Source organism: Lagopus leucura, unplaced genomic scaffold (assembly GCF_019238085.1).
Source record: "Lagopus leucura isolate 7727_CA_CO unplaced genomic scaffold, USGS_WTPT01 Super-Scaffold_100009, whole genome shotgun sequence".
In the NCBI taxonomy this organism is placed as follows: domain Eukaryota; kingdom Metazoa; phylum Chordata; class Aves; order Galliformes; family Phasianidae; genus Lagopus; species Lagopus leucura.
The window spans coordinates 14892117-14902098 of record NW_024962266.1 but is presented as its reverse complement, the minus strand read 5'-3'; positions in this window follow the sequence as shown (position 1 = coordinate 14902098).

The window sequence follows — 9982 nt, the reverse complement described above, 5'->3', positions numbered from 1 at the left end:
AAACCACTTCACTTACAAATGTGTTGTTGTCTTTTTGTTTCACGAACAACTCACATCATCACCCTGATATTTATTAGCAGTTTGCAGTTTACAGAAGACTTTGTGGCCACCAGCCTCTAAGAAATATTGTTAACTAATTGACTAGAGGAGGCAAAGACTGCGGCACCACTGGTGGGTTCAGCTTTTGTAAGGGATGTCTGCAGCCACGGGTCAGATGTAGCCACCAGCCCATGAAATTCCTCACTGCAGTTTCTGTCACGTTTCACATTCACATCTGTGAGGCAGGATCCCAGCCAGCACCAGCTTCATACAGTCCTCAACAGCCACACAAACTCCCCAGGCCATGTCAAAAGTATATAGGGAGGAAATGGCAGGAGTGAAGACAGAAGTTTTTAGCTTTCCCAAGAGAAGGGATTATCAAAGCAAGTGCTACTCTGCTCCTTGTTTTCCTTGGAGGTACTTTGAGGGTATGACTGCAAGTCAATAGCATTTCTACAAAGACTGAATCCAAATGTTCACATATTTCCTTTAAATGATGAGTTAGTCAAGTCCACACTCAAAACATGATGCTTCTCTTTATATCACTTTGTAACACATAAACTGCCTATGAAATGCACATAGCCAAAGTAGATGGGTTTGTGAAGCATTCACAAGTGGAGAATAGCCTTCCAAATATAATGATTTTTCATCTTTTGCTGAACTTGGTACTCAGGCTTGTCTCTACAAAAAAAGCCATAACACAAAGGTAATGTCTACAATGATAAATCACTCACATTGAAAACGATTCAGTATCTAATGATGAAAGTAATAATATATTTTAAGCAACTACAAAATAATATGCATTGACAATATTTTCTTTTCAGGATTTTTCATTGTATTTTTTGTTTTGTTTACATGGGGCAAGCTTTCCTCAAGTCCTTTTCACTTCCTGACTGCCCGATCTCTGTTATAAGCAGGGTCATATTGCTGAAGGACAGTCCCACTGGAATCAATAACACATCATGATGGCAACCAATGTCCCTAAGGCAAAACCAAGCATCCCTATTGGATGTAAGCTCTCCCAGGACATGGAAAAGGTTAAAAACAAACAAAAAACATTACTTTGAAATCTTATTTTAAAAATCCTATAACGAGCAACATGGGAATGGAAGTTTGTATTACTGAGAATACCAGCTGAAAAGTTTGGGGAAAAATGCACACATACAAACAGACATTCTTTTTGATCTTCAAAGATACAGAAAATGGAGCAAGTTTTTAATCCTACTTTTCTGGAGCCCTACTTATCAGCACAAGCCAGCTGTGTCAATCGGACAGTGCTGAAGATGTCTCCCACTGACATCTTATGTCTAAGGTCAAGTGTTCTGTATCCTTTGCTGTATTAGGTGATTAACAAAACAAAGTTTTAGCTATAGACAGCTGGATGCTTACTGTGTTGCAAGCACTGACAGTTACCCTTGTCTTTGATTATATAAATTGACTTTGGTTTCAACAACAGTTGAGAATTCTGTAGAACTGGACAAACTACAAATAGATTGCTCCTCGTTTCCTGTTTTCATTCCAATGTGTACAAATTACCTCAACATGCCTTTTTTTTTTCTTTTTCTTTTTTTTTTTCCCCTGAAAACGCTAAAGTCTGAAAGAAACTCTTGTTATATTGTTGCCACTTAGGTTTCACTGAGCCTGCATTATCTACTCACAGCTTTAATGACTTCCTGCAGAGAGAGGCTCTGTAGAAGTCTTGGCAGCAGGGCTAAGAATAGCATTAAATGCAAGGTTATCTAGGCATTACACTCACTGTAACATGCAATTAACTCTCCTCTTCAATTTTCATTACACAATTATTCATTAATGTCAATTTAATTTTATGCATTGTTCTACATGACCGAAGGCTGATTACGGGCCTTTTCACTCCAATATCCCAAGTTAACTGGTGCCAGCCTCTCTCAGGGCTGCCTAATTGCAATTTAGCCCAGACAATTCCTCCCATTTTTGCCCTCCAGTAATGGAACAACAGATCATGGCCAGGTAAAGATTTTAAGGTGGAAATAAAGCCCACGCCTGAGCAGTACTGACAACAGTGGAGTCCTGTCCCTCTCTTCCCTTTAACATCTCACATTTTCTGAATTGTTCAGTGTGGCTACCAATGCTATAAAAAACTCATAATTTAAATTGGCCTCTGCACTCTCACAGAGCTTTCTCCAGTTATGTAACACAGTTTCAGCACAAAAACAACATTATGCATTGTAAAGGCTCAGTATATAATACAAGTAAATGATGTGCTCAACAAGAAGGTCTGTACTTTCACTGTATTTTCTTTCCCTCGCTGGTTAACTTTCAATGAAGTTTTTAAAAAGTTATCAGCATTTCCACATTTGAACTGCTTGTACCTGACTCAGTTCAGCTCCCTGAAACACCCCTCTAAATCAAGTACTTTTCTTAATGAAGTATGTGGAATGTCCTTCACTCAAGGCAATGCACATTGTAATCTGTTTTCACTGTAAACCACTTAATAAGCCACCTTAAAAAGTCAGGATATAAACACAACCCAAAACAATATGGATTCTTACACACCATCTTCTAGTAATTTGCATTGTACTTTAAATCTGCACAAGCAGCTCATCATTACTTTTTTCCAGTTTTACTGGCAGACCTTAGCCTAAAATAAGATTTAAAGAGCAGCTAAGACATAAGCTATGTGCCTTTCTATTTCCTCTACCAGGTGAGCCTGTACATTTCAGATTAAAAAAAAATCCCATTAAAAATCAAGAAATAATTCAGTGTCCTCTACTTGAGTGAGTTACTGGTTTCATTTCAGAAGTGGGTCTATGTGACGTCTTTTCCACACACACCTGGTAGTAAGACTGTATGAGACATGCTTTAAACATTGTCTGATGCCTAAGGGTAGACAACAAGCTGCTTCTTTTAAAGCAGTAATGAGAAAAAGAGCAAATATGAGAAAAAAGTTACGTGCATTACAGCACTCCTTTCTCTCCTTTCTTGACACTGTACTTAAGGCTGTGTCAGCATTCTCATTTGAAACCTCTGTTTTCAGGGACTTTCTAATTCAGTTGTAAAAATGAGTTCCAAGCTGAAACTTGGCATGTAAGGTTTCAGCCTAGGAGCAAATATTTTTTACAAATTGTCAAGAAACAAAAGCCTTTTGGTTGTTTTTAAGTTGAAAAGGCATGATTCCCTCTTTCTCCCCACCCAAACTGTAATGAACTGGCTGTGCAATCTGTTTTGTTCACCTATAAATAAAAAGCATTTGCAGGAGCTCAGTCTATTATGGGGACTTGGGTACTTTTGGTGGTTGCTTTCTTGGAGCACTCCATAACTCAGGGATGAAATACACTCTCTATGACATCTGTACATTTTTAATTCTTTCATTTTATTTTATCTCTTGTTATTTTTTACTTTGTTAAGCTTCATGGTGACTAAAACCCATAGAATAAAAGGTTATTAAGCATGCAGAATACCCAGCTCTGGTGATGTCTTAGATCAGGAACTTCACAAGACAAATTTGTAATGGTATAGCCCGTTTATTGCAATGGAGTTATACTATGACTGCTTAAAAATGCATAAATATGTTTTTAACAAACTAAACATGAATGGATACGATGAGGGTCTTATAGACTGCAATGCAATAAAATATATTTTAAAACTCCCTAAATAGGTTTTAACTTAATTAGGTCAGTGTGTGTTTAAGCTTTATACCAAGTCAATAACTGGTACTCAGGGGATTTTAAAACATAGATTTTATTATTTTTTAACAAAAGGGAAAAAAACCTGCAGCTGACAAAGTAAAGGGTAAGACACAAACCCAACGGAGTCAAGAAATTAAAACCGTAAAGGGCCAAGCATAGCATAGGATGTGTCAGCGCTGTATGTGCTGCACTGCTCTTGTGAATTGTATGAGTGAAGGATAAAGCAGTGAAGAATTAAAACAAGATTTGACCTAACTTTTGATAGCTATGTTTCTGTTGCACTTTGTATTGACCTGAGCCTTTTATTTTAAATTAGGAACCTTACACTTCCATATTTCGTTTTGAATTCAGCTTTTTCTTTTAGATGCACACAGATTTTAACAGCCAAACTTATAAATTAAGGCAAAAAAAATCAAAGTATCAAATATGTTACCAATAGTTTACTGCTTTCTAAAGCTTTTTGATTCATGCTCTGTTTGCTTTCCCTCTGTGAGGTTTATGGCCATGGGACCTAATTTGCTGGTTTCATTATGTATGTTAGACAAATCTGTATTGCTAACAGGGCTGAGTTTGGGTCTAAAAGTTTTATTTCTGAAGTTAAACCATTACTGTGTAACAAACAGTTACTCAGAAAAACGTTCTTGCATCTGTCAGTTCCCTGAAGTTGACAACTGATTTGAACTTTTTGTATTTAAACTAATTTAACCAGGCAATCACTTTACAAAGCAAAATAAGCCAATGGTTACTGCAGCACATCTCATCGGCCTTCGTGCACAACCTTCTAGGAAAACAGTTCCTTATCCAACCATAAAGCTGTCAATGCTCAGAAACAATTTGGTTGGGACTGATGAAACAGGGGAAGTTGCACAATGGGCATGGTTCCCCATGAAAGCTTTTAGTGCCAGCTTTTCTCTGGATGCTTCTGGCACGTTGAAATACATGCAATGCAATGAAACAGGCTATGTGTCCATGATTCCGAGGCTTGGAAGGATCCCATCCATGAACAATCCTATGCTATTACCTGCAAAGCCAGTAAAAAGTATTGCAGCTGCTCACATGTTCACTTTACAGCAGAAATTGAGTTTCATGAAATCAGAAAAAAATTCATAAGGAACCTCTCACTATCACAGAGTTGGTGATAGTATAAATAATAAAATAAAGCATTCATCAAACAGTTGTTAAAGGAATGTTAAAAATCAGACAAAATCAAGACAAAACTAGAGGTACCACAGGAGTCTAACAGCTAGGAAAGCCCTAGAAGTTTCAATATAATTATCTGGCACCTAAACACTAATCTCCAAACCAAATTTGGCTGGGAGCTATTTGGGGTTTTACAGCTGGTAGCCACACACTATTCCTTTCTGAGAGAGCAGTCTACCAAGTAGTGCTTTGACTTGTCTGAGCCGCACACGCATCTTGCACATTTCTGCAGCCAAAATGGTGAGGGGGCCATGGTGGTCTGCAGGTGGCAGCCCTGCTGGTTGCCTCAAAACAGAGTCGCCATGTGGCTGAGCCAAGGACATCCTTGCAGTCAGTCTCCACTGGAAATGTGACAGTATCGCTCTGCCTTATCATAATTCCTACTATTGTTAAAGTTGTAGACTATACCCAGGTACGAGGCATGCTCCCTGCTAAGGCAGCTTTTATAAGTATGCTGGCTGCTAAGATTGCCAAGCATATGTAAACAGTTTAAAAAAATGAAATAACCGTTCCAAATTAAATATATATTCATTTCACACACATACCAAAAAAAAAAAAAAAAAAAAGGAGGAAAAGCAATTGTTTTTCATTACAGGTTGCTTGCATGCCAAACTTCATTTGAGTGCATAAAGATATTTTTGAGGTATAGGATTTAAAAAAAAAAAAAACAAACAAAAACATTATAGTTATGTAAAATCTATGCTTCTATAATTTAAAACAATGCTACCCTGGAGTTTTAAACTTTCCAAAATGAGGATTTATAATGAAACACCTGATGAAACCCCAGCATACAGATACTAATAAGTTGTTCTGTAAACAATAGACCTGATTCAGATTTTTTAAAATATCATATTTAGTCTAGTGTGACTGCACGGACTCCAGTGGAGGAAAAGTTTTCCCCCATTTGCCTTGTTGTAACGGTTGCAATCGTGCATGGTATATGGTAAACATATGTTGGTGGGGCTGCATAGGTGACTTTAAGTTGTTTTTTTTTTTCCTTTTTGTGTTCTACATTGACAAAAAGGTTAGTAGATGAAGTGGGGTCTCTAATGAGTTAGCCAAAAGAATATTTAATGAATAAAAACAAATGTATGTTACTTCAAATGTCAATGTAAACCTGCATTTTTACCTTACAGCTGTTCAGTTTCTCAGCCCCCCACTCTCTTGCATTAAATCTGCCTGACATTCTTGACAACGTGCTTTTTGATTTCAGTATAATCCAGTCATTTTACTAATAAGGTTTAGAGAATCAATGCATTCTCTTTAGAGTTAGTGTGGCGTATAAGAAAATGGTGGTCGTGCAGCTATTCTGAAAGGCTAGAATGGCTCACTAAGGTATTATTGCAGCTGTTGTAGCCCTTGTAATGGTCATAGGTGCTGACTCAGAGAAGGATTTTGTGTTGCAGAATCCTTCTGTAGACTGTAATTTTAATGAGGCTCATGACAAGGAGATGGCTGCTGGGGTGAGAAGGTACAGACAGAGCTGGTAACTCAGCTGTCTGAGCTATCGCCTGACTCAACATCAAACGCTTGAGGACATTTTCACACTAAAAGAACGACCATGGGAGGAGACTGAACACGCTGTTACTTCCAGTCACATAAAAAACCAAAAATAAAGTGAATATCTGATATTTAACTAGATGTCACATGTATCCCCCAAAGTATTTTGCTAAGGACAGGTGGTTTTTGTTTTTTGTTGTTGTTGCTGTTTTTCAACTTTGAGGATGGCTCAGATCATCCCACTTACTGATTAGCTGGTAACTGCTTGATATCATTTAGGTAATGTGAGACTCCAAAGTGTAAAGACTTGAAAGATAGTAGTTACCTCTGTTCCCTGGGTTTTGTGTAAACATCAGAAAGACAATTCAGGATTTGTAGGACACTACATTTTTTTGTTTAGCTAATATTTACTTTATCATTAGAGACAAGGTTTATTAGAAAAGACATTTAATCAAGGGCATTTTAAAAATCCAGCAAATTAATCAATAGCTACTAGTGTCCTGAGTTACACGTAGCCATGCTGTACACCAACACCACGTCACTCCTTTCACTGGTTGAATCACTTTAGTTGCCATCACCCCCATTGAGATATAACATTCAGCTTTTGAAAAGTGGTGGCCAGGCTTTCAGTTGACTAGTTTGAGCAGTATCCAGTCAACACTTTATTCAGCTGATCTACCATTTTTTGCCCTCTATCAAATTTTATCTTCCCAGTTATTTTAGCAGAAAAGAAGCATGCTGCCAGGTAGTCTCCCTTCAATGTATGCATGCATCTCCCATTAACTCTAGAGGGAATTATGCACAACACATCAGGAGAAAAATATACCCCATAGTGATAATGGCTTGCATTTATATAATGCCTTTTATTCCAAAGCACTTTTCAAACTGCTCTATTGCTAATCTGATTAGGAGCTCCATCTGTAGAGTGTGCCTCCATTACTCTGCTCTGCTAGCAAGCATAACATTTTCAACATGGTCTGCGAGAACCCTTTAAAAAGGTGTAACCATGTATTTATGATCAAATTTTTTATTAGCAGTGATCACTACTTCTCTTCTTCCCTTCTTTTCTTTTAGGAACAGTAAGCAGTAAAGGTAGAGCTTTGTTCAATTTTTACAGTGGTCTGCAAAATCTACAATGAAAAGCAGAGACTACACAATATGACACCAGACATCAAAAAAACATTTGGTTTGCTCTCAGTGAAATCACCTGCCAAGTCACCAATGATTTCACTGGCACCCACTACAGCCTGGACCTTAGAGGTTTTAAGAAGAGATTTTATAATAAATATTGCTTTGTAGTACACATGGAATCAGATAAACACTGCTTTATAATACAGGTCCTGAGCAAAAAGGGAGTTGATCAGCACCTTCATAGTAGGGAAAGAATTTCCCATCAGTTGAAAAACTTATTTCATTCTCTCAGCTGTGGCAGAGTTGTGAGCCATTGGACTGCCAGGAACAGCTGCACGTCCAGGATCTTGGCATCCACCTAACAAAGGAGCACTGTACGCTATTTCATCCACAATAAAATCCCTCAGCTGCTCCGAGGCAACACACAAAAGGGAAGACTGCAAGTGTCCTTTCAGCAAAGCACTCTGTGCAGTTGGAGGTTCTCTCAATGCGCATTTGGAGGTTCTGGGGCTGGAAGGGATGAGGGAGAAGGACTACTGTGTACTCGTGGGTATGGGCTGCCAAAAATTACATAGCTCTTACACATCTCCAAAACAGAGCCTGAGTGCATTTCATAGGTGTACAAGCCATCTGCTTGTCTTCCGAAGGTAAATTTTACCCACTACACTTTAAAGATTCATGTTCATTGCTTTACAGTTACCACTGAGGCCTAATTCATGCCTAGGGATGGTAGCAGCAGCAAAAGGAGAAATTTTTTTCATGTATTATCTGTTACAACTTCTTCTCCTCCCACTCTGTCCCCATACGTCTATTTTTATTTCATGGACGGAAACGTTCTTAATAATGTGATAGGGAATCACAACAGCCACCCTGATGCACCAACAGAAACATGACATTTCCCAAGACATCTTCCTCATTTCTTTCAGTGATTTCTTTTCCTTAAGAGGGTATCATTATTATGTTCTATCTTTGCCTGTTAGTTTAATTTTCATTTGTCATTAAGTAACATTTTGCTTTTTAACATAAAGTATTCAGTGTGCTTGATGGAGCAGAGCTTCATGGAAAGTTAGTTCCTTCACAGCAACAACTGTTTGGAGAAGAGGAGTTTATTAATTTATCAGAGCCTTATGTTCAATTTCAGATTTTTCAGCTTAGGAACCAACAATCAGCTGCACCTGTTACCAATTAAAGTATTAATGGCACATCAATCAAAGAAAAATCACTGCAAAAGGAGTTTACACAAGCTCTGTACTCATGTCATTTCTTTGGAAGTTATCTTTTATTTCCAAAAAGAAATTAAATCCATAAACTATACACTAAAAGCCTTGTGCACAGCTCCTACCACAGTGCTCATTGTAACTTTGCATCAGAAACTGTGGGGGCAAGCTCTTTTGCTACTGAAAGACCTGGGTGCCTCGTATTTAAAATGCAATAATGTTGCTTTAAATGCAGAGGCCAGCAGGACCTGTTCATGTTTTTATGGAGCTTGACAAAAGTTAATTACTAGGTTGCAAAAAGCCGGTGAAGCACAAGCATGGTGCAAGATTGATGGAATCTCCCTGCTCTCCTTGCAAGTTTCTGTTGCTCCCTGTGCAGAGAAAGGAACCGAAGCAACAAAAGGACAGACACATCAGAAGACACCCAATTCTATCCTTTCTGTACAGAAAAAACATTATCACCTCCAGTTCATAGCAAATAGTGACATGGGTAAGCAATGCAGCTGTTGCAGCACAGCTGGTCTTTTGGAGGCATTGGTTCCATAACAACTCCTTTGGGGGCCTGGCCACTTGCTCAGGTCTTCCCACACCAACATCCTCACCTTCACGACAAGTGTCACTAGCACTGCATGGGCACAAGTGCTAAGGCCTTTGGATTACATTGGAGAACCATTTTTCACTATTATCTGAACTGCATATACAATGTGCATCAACATCATTACTTTATTGTACATTTTAAAACTACTAGAGTTCAAAATTGCTTTTTGGAAAATGAAATTGTCTAATTGTGTGCTGGAGAGGATGTATTTTTATCAAGATGAAAAGCCTCTCTCAAGCAGGTATGCCAAGTTGATTTATTTGGGGTGCCTTATTCTGTTGTTGCTTTCATGTTGGCAGCTCCCCAGAATTTAGCTAAAGCATATTTCTCTGAATTACAAGATGCCATTTTCACACAGCATGTTAATGGCACATAATTCCAATTTTCTTAGTGTATGTACTTGACTGTTGTTTTTACCCTTTCCCCATTTTGAAACTGCAACATATTAAGGTTTTAACACTTAAAACACTACAAAAAAAAAAAATAAAAAATCTAAGAACGTCTGTCAGATTCCTTCCTCTTGTTTGCTTCAGAAAGTGGTGCTTTGATTGTCCATTAGAGAGTTGTTTACATTTCTCCAAAAGCTCCATTTAGTTTTCCTGACAAGGTGGAATAAGTGACTGGCTGTGATG